The sequence below is a fragment of the Ostrea edulis genome, chromosome 7 (assembly GCF_947568905.1).
Source record: "Ostrea edulis chromosome 7, xbOstEdul1.1, whole genome shotgun sequence".
In the NCBI taxonomy this organism is placed as follows: domain Eukaryota; kingdom Metazoa; phylum Mollusca; class Bivalvia; order Ostreida; family Ostreidae; genus Ostrea; species Ostrea edulis.
This window is the reverse complement of record NC_079170.1, coordinates 6,156,422-6,170,558: the sequence shown is the minus strand read 5'-3', so window position 1 is coordinate 6,170,558 and position 14,137 is coordinate 6,156,422.

Genomic DNA, 14,137 nt, shown 5'->3' with positions numbered 1-14,137 from the left:
CTGTCAATCAAATTATACAAATAACTGGCCTCAAAAATATCCAATCAATCAATAACTACAGTAGTTTAATGAAATCAATCACAGAAATATTTCGTCAATTCTTTCAAATTCAACAGATTCACAATAGTTGGGATCCGCCACCCAAATTCCATATTCACTAAAATTCTGCTGCATTTGAAAACACTTTCATTCAAATAATAGTGGAACCACAAACACAACAATATGTGTCGGTAGGAGTCCTAAACCTTGTAAATGGCAGTATGGATAGAAAAATAATTATAAACATCCAAAACCGATTCAAATTCGTCATCCAAACAACAAAAAACCGTGTGTGATCGATCTACCACTCCGACTCAGATGGCTGAATGATGCAAAACAGTAATGAAATAGTAAAATTAAAAAGTAAAATGTTTATATTGTAAAAAAAAAAACAAAAAAAAACAACAAAAAAAACAACAACAAAAAAACAAACCCAAAATAAAAAACCAAAAAAAAAAAACCATTGCTCTAATTTGTTTAACTTCATTCAACAATTGAAAAAAAAAATCTCAAACATGATCTGTATGCGTATAGTGGGTACTTTCTTCTTTGTGCGTAATAACGTTGACATGCTGTAGCTAAAGAGTGTCGGGCAGCTTCAGAGGGAGAGTGTTAACATGTGAGAAAAAATTATCCCATGGTGTGAGGTTTGATATGATTTATATCCAACTCGTTAGTGTTTTCTAACCCTTTACCAAGACTCGCGGATAGAAAACACACAACTTGTTGAATATGAATCATATCAAACCGGGAAACATAGGAGGTCCTATATTATAGTACATTATATATATACATGTATAACATATTTCTAATGGTCGGACAAAATATGAATATCGGTTGTTCCTTAACATGTGCGCTACTGGGCTCACAGTTCTTTGTGATGCAAACAGGCTTGTGTATAAACATATTATAACAAAGACTATCTCAATTATCTGATCGTATGAACGTTTGCTGTGATCTGATCGTATGAACGTTTGCTGTGATCTGATCGTATGAACGTTTGCTGTGATCTGATCGTATGAACGTTTGCTGTGACCACAATTATCTGATCGTATGAACGTTTGCTGTGATCTGATCGTATGAACGTTTGCTGTGATCTGATCGTGTGAACGTTTGCTGTGATCTGATCGTATGAACGTTTGCTGTGATCTGATCGTATGAACGTTTGCTGTGATCTGATCGTATGAACGTTTGCTGTGATCTGATCGTATGAACGTTTGCTGTGATCTGATCGTATGAACGTTTGCTGTGACCACAATTATCTGATCGTATGAACGTTTGCTGTGATCTGATCGTATGAACGTTTGCTGTGATCTGATCGTGTGAACGTTTGCTGTGATCTGATCGTATGAACGTTTGCTGTGATCTGATCGTATGAACGTTTGCTGTGATCTGATCGTGTGAACGTTTGCTGTGATCTGATCGTATGAACGTTTGCTGTGATCTGATCGTATGAACGTTTGCTGTGATCTGATCGTGTGAACGTTTGCTGTGATCTGATCGTATGAACGTTTGCTGTGATCTGATCGTGTGAACGTTTGCTGTGATCTGATCGTATGAACGTTTGCTGTGATCTGATCGTATGAACGTTTGCTGTGACCACAATTGAACTATTCTTTATGTTTGTCACAAGTCATTTTGATGAAAATATAAAATATGTTTATAACTACAAAATATGTTTATAACTATTTATTTGTAAACAAATAAAGGCACTAGTCATTGTTTACGTAACGTAGAATCGTGATATCTGTAATCCGCATGTAAATTGACAGTTTAGTTGACTGCTAGAAATATCCAATATAATGCAATGGGAACACTGTCAAAGATGAAAAAAGAATTCGGATCAAATCGTGGTTACGTCCCTTTATTTGATCTTGCTTTCTGAGCACAGGTACCATGTGCTCTCTGTGATACTCAGTAAACCCAGAATAGTTTGAATAACCATTATTATCGATTGTGCAAAGTTGAGAAATCATCTGATGGTTAGCTGATTAGTATGTGTAGTGACCAGAGTACAGAATTATGTGCGATGTTTGTACATCCCATCCGAGATCTTGTTGTTGGGGTTTTTTTTTTTTTACTCAAATAGAGACATCCCCAGCTGTGGATGAAGTACTTAACGGGATGCATGTCACTCAAAGTAGTATTATTGAGTTGTTGTTTTTTATTAAAATCGTATTGACGCATTTTTTTAAGTCATATCTGAAAAACCTGCAACTTTCACTTTAACTCCAGTTGACCGGTGAAGGAATTAGTCGTTACCTTTGTTAAATGTTTCGGGTTTGATGCAGGGCTGGGGTTGAGAGTGGAACTTGGAGCAGCATCACATCTAAGATGTTTGACATAGATACAAGTCTCCTGAAGAGAGTGCTACAGTATGAGAATATTGATAAATAAATGTACATCTGTACATGACCAGTTTTCTTTTTTTAAAGATAAATAACTCGATCACTAAGCTTGACAAAATGGAGACAACTTGGAAATGTACGATGAAATTCGTACATTATTATTCCCCAGTGTTCTGTTCAGTTAGAAAATATCTTTCAAAAAGTAAGTTGGAGGTTCTTTGAAAATAATATTGATAAGGACCATCCATAACATCAGAATATGTCCACCAGAATAGTTACCAGGGGATGACACGACCGAGAGAACTACCCAATAAATAACTACATAGTATTTGCCTGTAATCAGATTATATTGGAACCATGGATACCTGTTGATTGTATGGTTAATATTGTTGCTATGGAAACCTGTCAATTATATGGTAAATATTGTTGCTATGGAAACCTGTCGATTGTATGATAAATATTGTTGCTATGGAAACCTGTCGATTATATGGTAAATATTGTTGCTATGGAAACCTGTCGATTGTATAATTAGTAGGTTACCATGCATACGTACTTGTCGATTGTATAGTTAATAGGTTACTATGGATACGTACTTGTCGATTATATAGTTAATAATTACTATGGATACCTGTCGATTGTGTGATTAATATTGTTGCTATGGATACCTGTCGATTGTATGGCTAATAGTTTTTATGGAGACTTGCCGATTATTACATTGTGATCAAGTATATCTTCTGATTGATTACCATATTCCAGAATTATAGAAGTTCAAAATAACGCGAATCTGACTACAATTTTATATAGGATGCTGTTCTCTACATCCATTACGGAAGTGATATAAAGATGAACTCCAACACATACAGCCCTCAGTGCTACATTACAATGAACTCCAACACATACAGCCCTCAGTACTACATTACAATGAACTCCAACACATACAGCCCTCAGTACTACATTACAATGAACTCCAACACATACAGCCCTCAGTACTACATTACAATGAACTCCAACACATACAGCCCTCAGTACTACATTACAATGAACTCCAACACATACAGCCCTCAATACTACATTACAATGAACTCCAACACATACAGCCCTCAGTACTACATTACAATGAACTCCAACACATACAGCCCTCAGTACTACATTACAATGAACTCCAACACATACAGCCCTCAGTACTACATTACAATGAACTCCAACACATACAGCCCTCAGTACTACATTACAATGAACTCCAACACATACAGCCCTCAGTACTACATTACAATGAACTCCAACACATACAGCCCTCAGTGCTACATTACAATGAACTCCAATACATACAGCCCTCAGTACTACATTACAATGAACTCCAACACATGCAGCCCTTAGTACTACATTATAATGAACTCCAACACATACAGCCCTCAGTACTACATTACAATGAACTCCAACACATACAGCCCTCAGTACTACATTACAATGAACTCCAACACATACAGCCCTCAGTACTACATTACAATGAACTCCAACACATACAGCCCTCAATACTACATTACAATGAACTCCAATACATACAGCCCTCAGTACTACATTACAATGAACTCCAACACATACAGCCCTCAATACTACATTACAATGAACTCCAACACATACAGCCCTCAGTACTACATTACAATGAACTCCAACACATACAGCCCTCAGTACTACATTACAATGAACTCCAACACATACAGCCCTCAGTACTACATTACAATGAACTCCAATACATACAGCCCTCAGTACTACATTACAATGAACTCCAACACATACAGCCCTCAGTACTACATTACAATGAACTCCAACACATACAGCCCTCAGTACTACATTACAATGAACTCCAACACATACAGCCCTCAGTACTACATTACAATGAACTCCAACACATACAGCCCTCAGTACTACATTACAATGAACTCCAACACATACAGTTACTATTGTAGCCCTCAGTACTACATTACAATGAATTCCAACACATACAGTTACTATTGTAGCCCATAGTACTACATTACAATGAACTCCAACACATACAGTTACTATTGTAGCCCTCAGTACTACATTACAATGAACTCCAACACATACAGTTACTATTGTAGCCCTCAGTACTACATTACAATGAACTCCAACACATACAGTTACTATTGTAGCCCCCAGTACTCCCTTACGCTGGACTCATTCATGCATATACAAGTACTATTAGAGGGATTACATTTTCTCGTTGAAAATATCATGGATGTGACCGGCCAACAGAATATGCTTATTCCTCCTAGGTACCTGATCCCACTTCTGGTGTGTCCAGGGGTCCGTGTTTGCCCCACTTTGAATTTTGTTTTCTTTATAGGATTTATGAGATAGATCACTGTTCGTAATCTTCACTTTTTCATGGCAAACTTTAATTTATACCGCTTTGAAAACATGGATGGTTTACTCTATAATAGATTAGTACCACCTCTTATACTACTTTTTAAATTTGTATATATAGTATGGCAGTTATGGTATTGTTAATCACAGGTGACTATTCTCGTATGATAGTTATGTTATTAGTTAATTACAGGTGACTATTCTCGTATGATAGTTATGTTATTAGTTAATTACAGGTGAATATTATCGTATGACAGTTATGTTATTAGTTAATTACAGGTGATTAGTCTCGTATGATAGTTATGTTATTAGTTAATTACAGGTGATTAGTCTCGTATGATAGTTATGTTATTAGTTAATTACAGGTGATTAGTCTCGTATGATAGTTATGTTATTAGTTAATTACAGGTGATTAGTCTCGTATGATAGTTATGTTATTGTTAATCACAGGTGACTAGTCTCGTATGATAGTTATGGTATTGTTAATTACAGGTGAATATTATCGTATGATAGTTATGTTATTAGTTAATTACAGGTGACTACTCTCGTATGATAGTTATGTTATTAGTTAATTACAGGTGACTACTCTCGTATGATAGTTATGTTATTAGTTAATTACAGGTGACTAGTCTCGTATGATAGTTATGTTATTAGTTAATTACAGGTGAATATTATCGTATGATAGTTATGTTATTAGTTAATTACAGGTGACTACTCTCGTATGATAGTTATGGTATTAGTTAATTACAGGTGAATATTATCGTATGACAGTTATGTTATTAGTTAATTACAGGTGACTACTCTCGTATGATAGTTATGTTATTAGTTAATTACAGGTGACTAGTCTCGTATGATAGTTATGTTATTAGTTAATTACAGGTGAATATTATCGTATGATAGTTATGTTATTAGTTAATTACAGGTGACTATTCTCGTATGATAGTTATGGTATTAGTTAATTACAGGTGAATATTATCGTATGATAGTTATGTTATTAGTTAATTACAGGTGACTACTCTCGTATGATAGTTATGTTATTAGTTAATTACAGGTGACTAGTCTCGTATGATAGTTATGTTATTAGTTAATTACAGGTGAATATTATCGTATGATAGTTATGTTATTAGTTAATTACAGGTGACTATTCTCGTATGATAGTTATGTTATTAGTTAATTACAGGTGACTAGTCTCGTATGATAGTTATGTTATTAGTTAATTACAGGTGACTAGTCTCGTATGATAGTTATGTTATTAGTTAATTACAGGTGATTATTCTCGTATGATAGTTATGGTATTAGTTAATTACAGGTGAATATTATCGTATGATAGTTATGGTATTAGTTAATTACAGGTGAATATTATCGTATGACAGTTATGTTATTAGTTAATTACAGGTGACTATTATCGTATGATAGTTATGTTATTAGTTAATTACAGGTGATTATTATCGTATGACAGTTATGTTATTAGTTAATTACAGGTGAATATTATCGTATGATAGTTATGGTATTAGTTAATTACAGGTGAATATTATCGTATAATAGTTATGTTATTAGTTAATTACAGGTGATTATTCTCGTATGATAGTTATGTTATTAGTTAATCACAGGTGAATATTATCGTATGATAGTTATGTTATTAGTTAATTACAGGTGAATATTATCGTATGACAGTTATGGTATTGTTAATTACAGGTGATTATTCTCGTATGACAGTTATGGTATTAGTTAATTACAGGTGAATATTCTCGTATGATAGTTATGTTATTAGTTAATTACAGGTGACTATTTCTACCGGTCGCAATATTTTCCAGTAGTTTTTGCCTGAGTTTTACTTTTACACCAATTCTCTCGATCTTTTGACACTTCCGATCTTCCGAAGTACAATCTAGTCCAGCTCTATATAATCCTATTGAATATACTCTCAAAACCTTGTAAAACACATTGATCAAACGTTGAAAGAATGCCAATGTTAACAGTTTAGGGAACATGGACTGACGACCCGCTGACCTCACACGAGAGAAGGTAGACACTTATCATGATGAAGTGGGTTGTGCCTTCTGTAACTGCAGCAATTTTTGTCCCATACTTCCCATTTACTTAAATCATGGGGCGTAAGGGGATGCAGGAGCTCGTATTTCTTTAATGGTTTTTATTCATAACTTTTAAGCATTCACTTCCTGCTATTGAAATTAGCGATTGGGGACAGTCACCTAATAATTTTTCTCATTTACGTAAGAAAATAACAATAATCATTAATGGAGTTATCGCTCTTTAATCAGAGTTACCGTTCTTAGCGGGAGACTTCACATGATTGGCCTCGCGACATTGATGTTCTTAACTGCGAAAAATAAAGAAAGGCGAAGAAACCTAACACTGACCAATCTCATAAATCCTATAATGAGTAACCGCAAATACGAAAATTTAGTCTACCACCCTCACACGTTACATATATATATCCGGTTAGTGTAAACAATAAAACTGGTCGATCGAATTACCAATATCCGTTCTCTCTAACTCCAAGTCTCTTATTTTCTTACGCTCCCCGTGAAGTCACATAGTAAACTACAATAATGTTCGATGTAATTAATACAATTCTATATCACCGTGTTACTAAGTTGGGTCTATGTTATATTTTGTAAATCTGCTTTTCATTAGTGTATGGATTTGCCGTTTTAGGGACATTGGTTTATTGTATGAATATCATGTGGACATCATATACAAAGACTTTCCGCGATAAGAAAAAAATGTACACCAAAATTAGCATGATGAATTTCTAAAGGTAGTACGTGGATTCATCAATAATGGCCATTAACCTTGAAGAGATTTCTGCCTTTCATCCAGGCTAAACCGTTAAGAATATTTATGGGCACCATTAAGACGTTTTAGTATCGCGATCCCGACGCTCTATCAGCATGTAATTTCGAGGATTACTTCCCAACTGTAGAATGCTTTCGCATGTTTCTGTTATATCTTACGATAAACAAAGGTAAAGTCGCTTAAAGTCAGCATTTTACTAATGTCATGGTCCTAGTAACGATCTTATTTACCAATACAACCTGCCAATGGATCAAATGCTGTCTGGCGTGTTTCAAACCCATTTAGACCGTTCTTTACACCCTGACTTTGACTAAGGATTACTCCATTTACCAGATCAAGATACAGGGCTCACGGCGGCTGTGACCGGTCAACAGGGGATGCTTACTTCTCCTAGGCACCTGTTCCCACCTCTGGTATGACCAGGAGTCCGTGTTTTCCCTATTCTTAATTTTGTATTTTTTATACATAAATGTATATGTAAGAGTTTTGAGATTGATCACTGTTCGTTATCTTCACCTTTTCATACATCAGTGGCAGATTAATTGGGGGTGGGTGGGGGGACTTGGGGTACAAGATGGATTATCAAATGTGGAATTAAAGCATAGTTCTTTTTAAATACAGTTGTAATAATGAACCTTACAAAAGAAGTTTTGCTTTGCTTTGAAGCTTTGTCAGTCGGAACTAGTATATATTCCTCATGTAACCTATCTAATTCTTTCATAATTTTTTAATTTACTAAACACAGAAAGCATAGATGGTAGGCACTTATGTTCTGAAGTATCTTATACGAAATTTTGTAATTGTCTTATACCTTTTATCAACTCTGACAAAGTATCACATTTTAACCCATCGTCTGGCGTAATCTTCAACAGAGTTCATTATAGAGATAAAGTTCTGTCGCCATTTGAAAGATCCGGGCTCTCTATGTATTGGACTTTTGGACATAAATGACTTCAGATTATCATTTCCAACCATATCGACATCACCAGTGACGACATGTCTTGCTGGACTATCGCTGAATATCGGGAACAAATAATGAAAAGTTTCACAGAGACCGTCATTGTAAACAGAAATGGTTTGGCTTTACATTATCTTCTTCTAGCTAACGGAAAATATCCTGCAGATCAAATAAGGTAGGCAGTCATGCAATTAAAAGAACACGAGGTTCATGGACCACAGAGCTCGCCTGAGTCAACCTCGTCCCGCTACTACTGAGGAGATTCTGAAAGTGTTGCCCTATATATTTCAATTTATATATTTGATCCCATATTGTGGCCCCTATCCTGTATCTTCCTGGGTCATGTTTCGAAAAAACTGGATCTTCACTACCTGGTTATGATATGAATATGACTTATTAGGGTCTGTTTTTCTTTTAAAGATTTTGAGATTGTTTACGTATCCCCATGTAAACCTGATCCGCTTTTATGGTTTAACCCTTACCCGGGGGCGGTGATTTTAACAATTCTGAATCTACTTTCTTTAAAAAAGCTTTCGCAACATTTTGCCGTTTCTGGCCCAGTGGTTCTTGAGATATAATTTTTTTTTCTGAAAAAAATTATTCCAACCTATTTTGACAAATATTTCCCCCAAGGAGGCATGCAATGAATGAACTTGACAACCCTTCACTTGAGGAAGTTTTGTGCCAATTTTTATTTACAATGGTTCAGGGGTTCTGGAGAAGTAAATAAAATGTAGAAAACTTTCAGTTCAGGTGAGCAAATACGAAGGCATCATTCACTGTAGGAACAAAGAATCTGCCTGGGTTGTATGTGAACAGCCAAATATGAAGTATCAGTGAATATTGTATTTCTTACAGAATTCCACCAAAATCCTGTTAACATAAAACAAATCAGACAGGCACATCTTCAGACAGGAAACTATAACCTCCTTCGGAAAATTGAAGAGAATAGAATTTTCATAATATTTCAAGCCTCCTATAGAAAGGCAACATGTTTGGAACAGGGTTTTTGAAATTAGAACAAGGCTTCTGCCTATGGGAAATAAAATCTGTAGTCGAGATGAAAACAAGCCTCTAGGATTTTTAAAATTAAGGCATCAAACATTTTGTTGAAATCCTGTACGGAATGTTAAAGTCCCGGGGGAAATTTGAAACATTGCACAATGATTTTGAAATAACTGTGTGATGTGTTACTAATACAGCGATATGGAACATATCATTATGAACATACAAAACATTAAAGAATAAACCCAAAATTAATCTCTGGTTCAAATTCCACTGTTTAATATATTACGCTAGAGATAGTTTTACACAACTTAATAAGGAATCAAAGAATTACAAAAGTTAAAGTTCCTGTCACCAATGTACTATAGTAAATTGTGACGGTAGGATCTAAATTGTGAACATTTCTAAAGCTTACATACAAATACATGTATTCTGTGATATGAATCAATGATAATAATTTTCATTTATCAGCGTACAGATATTCTTAATGAACACCAAGACCACAGAGGCTATTTGTAAAAGTGGTTTGTACGTTATGGAGCCAAAGTATGCAATTTTCGCCAATTTGTCTACTTTTCATACAAAATAGTGTATGTTTTCTTCAACATTTTGTACAGAACACAACCTGCAATCTAAGAGTATACATGTACATGTGTATTTACATATATGTATATTGATCAAACTGTTGCCACTAATATATATTGAATCGAAGGTTATCTACATGTTCAAATTGAAAAGCATGGCAAGGTACTGGTTTTTCCCATAAAAAGCAAACACTTTACAGATTAACATGGCTTATTCTTCTATAGCACTCAGCCAAAGTACTGTTTTAGTATGAAGTATCTGGTTTGTATTCATCGTGCTTTAAATTAGGGATGGGGAGGAGGGTGACATTTGTTTAAAGTGCAAAAGTAAATTTACCTAGTTCATGTTAGGTGGTTTGGACTAGTAATAAAGAAACGATAAAGATTGTAAATAAAAAATACAGTGCATTATTCTATTTTCTGATGTAGCAATCAATGGGAGAAGAAAAAGATTTGATTTTGGCTTCCCGATAAGTCCGATTCAGCATGTTTTGCACGTGAGTATACGGCCTGCTCTGAATGATACAACGATTGAATTGTACAGGTAATTACAGTGGAATAAACACAGAGTAATGGGTTGGTAGTGTTATTTATTTTAACTCAGGATCAAAACAATAAACAAGTGTAGACACTAAGTGTCTGTGACGAGCTTCTCCTGTAAACAGTTAATCGTTTTGTAGTGAGGAAAACAACGAGGAGCAGGTCGACAAGCCAGCGCCGAGTTTCATTGTTATTTATACATGTTTATCTTCAGGTATCCAACATGAATTATGGAACACGTAAATCTTCAGAATCAAAGACTGTGCAGGAGTTCACAGCCCCCCTCAGCACCTGTACAGCTATGTGGTGGTGTTTATAAATAGCTGATTCGTATTTTATAGAGTGGCCATTTTCTTCTGTGCAGAGGATCGAACAGGCTATTAGTCGTCTGCGATTGTCTCATCATGCGGACAGGAACCCAGACGATGGGAACGGGAATGGCTGCTGCTCCCGTGTGTTAGCGCCAACGAGGTTTATGACTTGTTTATAAAACAATCCAGAACAAACAAAACAGAACAGAGTTAGATTTACCGTCTTCATTAAATCAAACAGTCATCATTATCGCTGTGTGTTGTGTCGTTTCAATTTTAGATAATACAATTCAAAATATACAGGCATTCAATGCACTAAGCAATATGCGCTTGTTTTCGTTCCATGTTACAGGTAGCTTTGGTTAGAAGTCCATGTATCTAGGTTTATTATAAACAAGATAAATTGTTTCTTTTCAATTTCATTTCTTCATCCCAATTAGACAAGGTAAGCGTCAGACCTTTGATATGGTACAAAATAGCTTTAAACTCTAAACGAGACTCAGCGGTATATTAATTTCCATGACCCGTACAGGAGATTGTCATCTTTATTAGTCTTTAAAACGCGCGCGCGTGTGTGTGTTCTTGACAATGATCAGAATGTGACGATTCGCGCCGACATCATGAAAAGCATTAATTACAAAGTACATTTGTAGCGCTTTAGCGCTTCATGAAAAGTATGCTGGCACGAGTTCACACCCTTACATTATGTATCTATTGTTATACATGAAATTTATTTTTTATCTTTGTATTTTACTTTTGTTTATATCATTAGAATAGACATACTATAATTATCAAATTTCATACGTGCATTATTTACAACTGCCACGTGTTCACGTGAAAATGACAATCATTAAAAGTTGTAAAGATACCAAAGCAAATCATTGGAAATGTAAATCTATTCAAATAAAAGGAGGGATCTTTTACAATGGGCTTTATTTCATAATTGCTACATCTTGTTAAATTATGGCATTGCTTTGTCTGCATCTAAATCCAAAAGAGCATCCGTACACCCATTTCTTAAAATGATACGACAAAAACGCGTTGTTCTTCATTTTTCTTAATGTTTAGTACATCTATCAGAAAATGATAAAAGTCACATTCACATAAACCCTTATTTTCAAAAGTTGATCCAGTTCTGCTTGTATACATCTAACAAACTATATTATGATTATGATTAATTAGAATCGGTATTTGCCTAATTGCCACCATTTTTTTTTTCTTGTAGAATATACTGTTCTAAATCTCAAGAAATAAAAGAATAATCATGTAATATCTGCACTATAACACAGAAGGTTTAAATCAGAATATGTTCAATGATTTTTTTTTGAATATAAATTCATGGATATCTGATTTTTTGTAACGCTATATCGTGAACATTAATGTTTTACAAGTTATGAAAACTATTTATTCAGCAAACGACACATTCAATTCCTTCAAACGATTTATAGATCAACTTGTCACCGATCTCGTCACTTAAGTTCGTAATATTGAAAAATGGCAAAAACTATTCTTCTGTATAACATTTTGACGTTAAATTATGGAATCGGGGAATCTTACAATCTAGAAATGTTCTGAAACTTTGTAACTAGAAACCATGTTAAATAAAAGTGATCTTGGACTACGTATTATCTAAAATGCAATAATTGTATCAAATAAAAAACTTATGAGAATCGATATTCCCTAAAGGAAATTGATACAGACTTTGCTGTTCTTAATGTGTTCCGTTCGGAGTGACATCATCTATCAGTCTGGACGTATGGGATCTCGGATAGACATTGACAAACCGTTCAGAGTTCAGTTTATTATTTTCTGTGAGGATAAATCCTGTCCGAGAACCAGTTTAAAACCAATCCTCAGATCATTGTCAAATTGTATTTTTTTTAAAAATTTACTGGGTAGGGTGTAGATACAAAAATTACAATATCACATCTTTTTTGCTAACACCCACCCAGTAAATTAAAAAGAAATAACAATGTGACATTATAGTCGGGATCGGGATCACAATATTGATATTGTTCACTCTCTTCATTAAACCAATAAGAATTCCGTTACTAAAGTTTGTAGAAAACCAAATACTCAGATTCTGAACGTGATCGTAGTCTCAATATTGACAGTATACTCTCTATTCAATAAAAAAAAAGGGGGGGGGCAATTATTGGGGGGGGGGGGGGGGTGTTCGTTCATTTACAGTCGGCCTTGATTAGTCGTGTTGATATATCAGTATCCTCAGATAACGTAGAATTAATTTTACTTAAAAGCATATGGTCATGGCGGCAGGGTGGGGACACAATAGGGGACCAAAGCTTGATATTAGAATATATCGGGGGGATTCAAAAACTTAAAAATCATTTTCCTCATGAACAGTAAGACCATGAATACATAATAACTCATTTGAGCTTTAAGCAGCTTTTATGATCACCTATCTTCCGCCGTCTGTCCGTCAACCCGACCGTCTCTAAACTTTTCACAATTTTTTTTTTTACTTTTTCTTCAGACCACTCGGTCAATTTCAATTAAACTTGCCATACTGCATCATCAAGTAAAGAGGGATTTGATATTATTCAAACGAAGGGTTACAGCCTTAACCATGGAATACTGAAATTACATGTATGTTGGCATCTTTTAAAATCTTCTCGGTAATCATTGGGCCAGAAAAGACTAAACGTATGTAAACGTTTCCTTGAGGAATGTAGATTTAAATTGCTCACCCCCCCCCCACCCCACCCCCCACCCCATGGTGTAAGATGAAGCCGTAATAGCGGATCAGTATTACATGGGGATATATAGGGAGAAAAATCTTTTAAAATTGTCTTCTCAAAAGGGCCTTGATAAGTCATATTCATATGCAAGCATCCTCAGCTGGTAGTCCAGATTCAGATTTGTTCAAATCATGACCACCGTGGGTAGGGCGGGGCCATAATCTGGGATCAAGTTTTATCTTGGAATATACAGGGTAAAACTGTTTTTTTTAAAACACGTGTTTTATCAAGATTAACAGGACCATGATTAATCAGATTAATAAACACGCCTCCTCAGGTGGTGCTGAGTGAATCTGTGGCTTCCGGGGTTGGATGAGACAACAATAGGGGATCAAACTTTTACATGGGATATGCGAGTAATAAAAATCTTTAAAAATCTTCTTTTTAT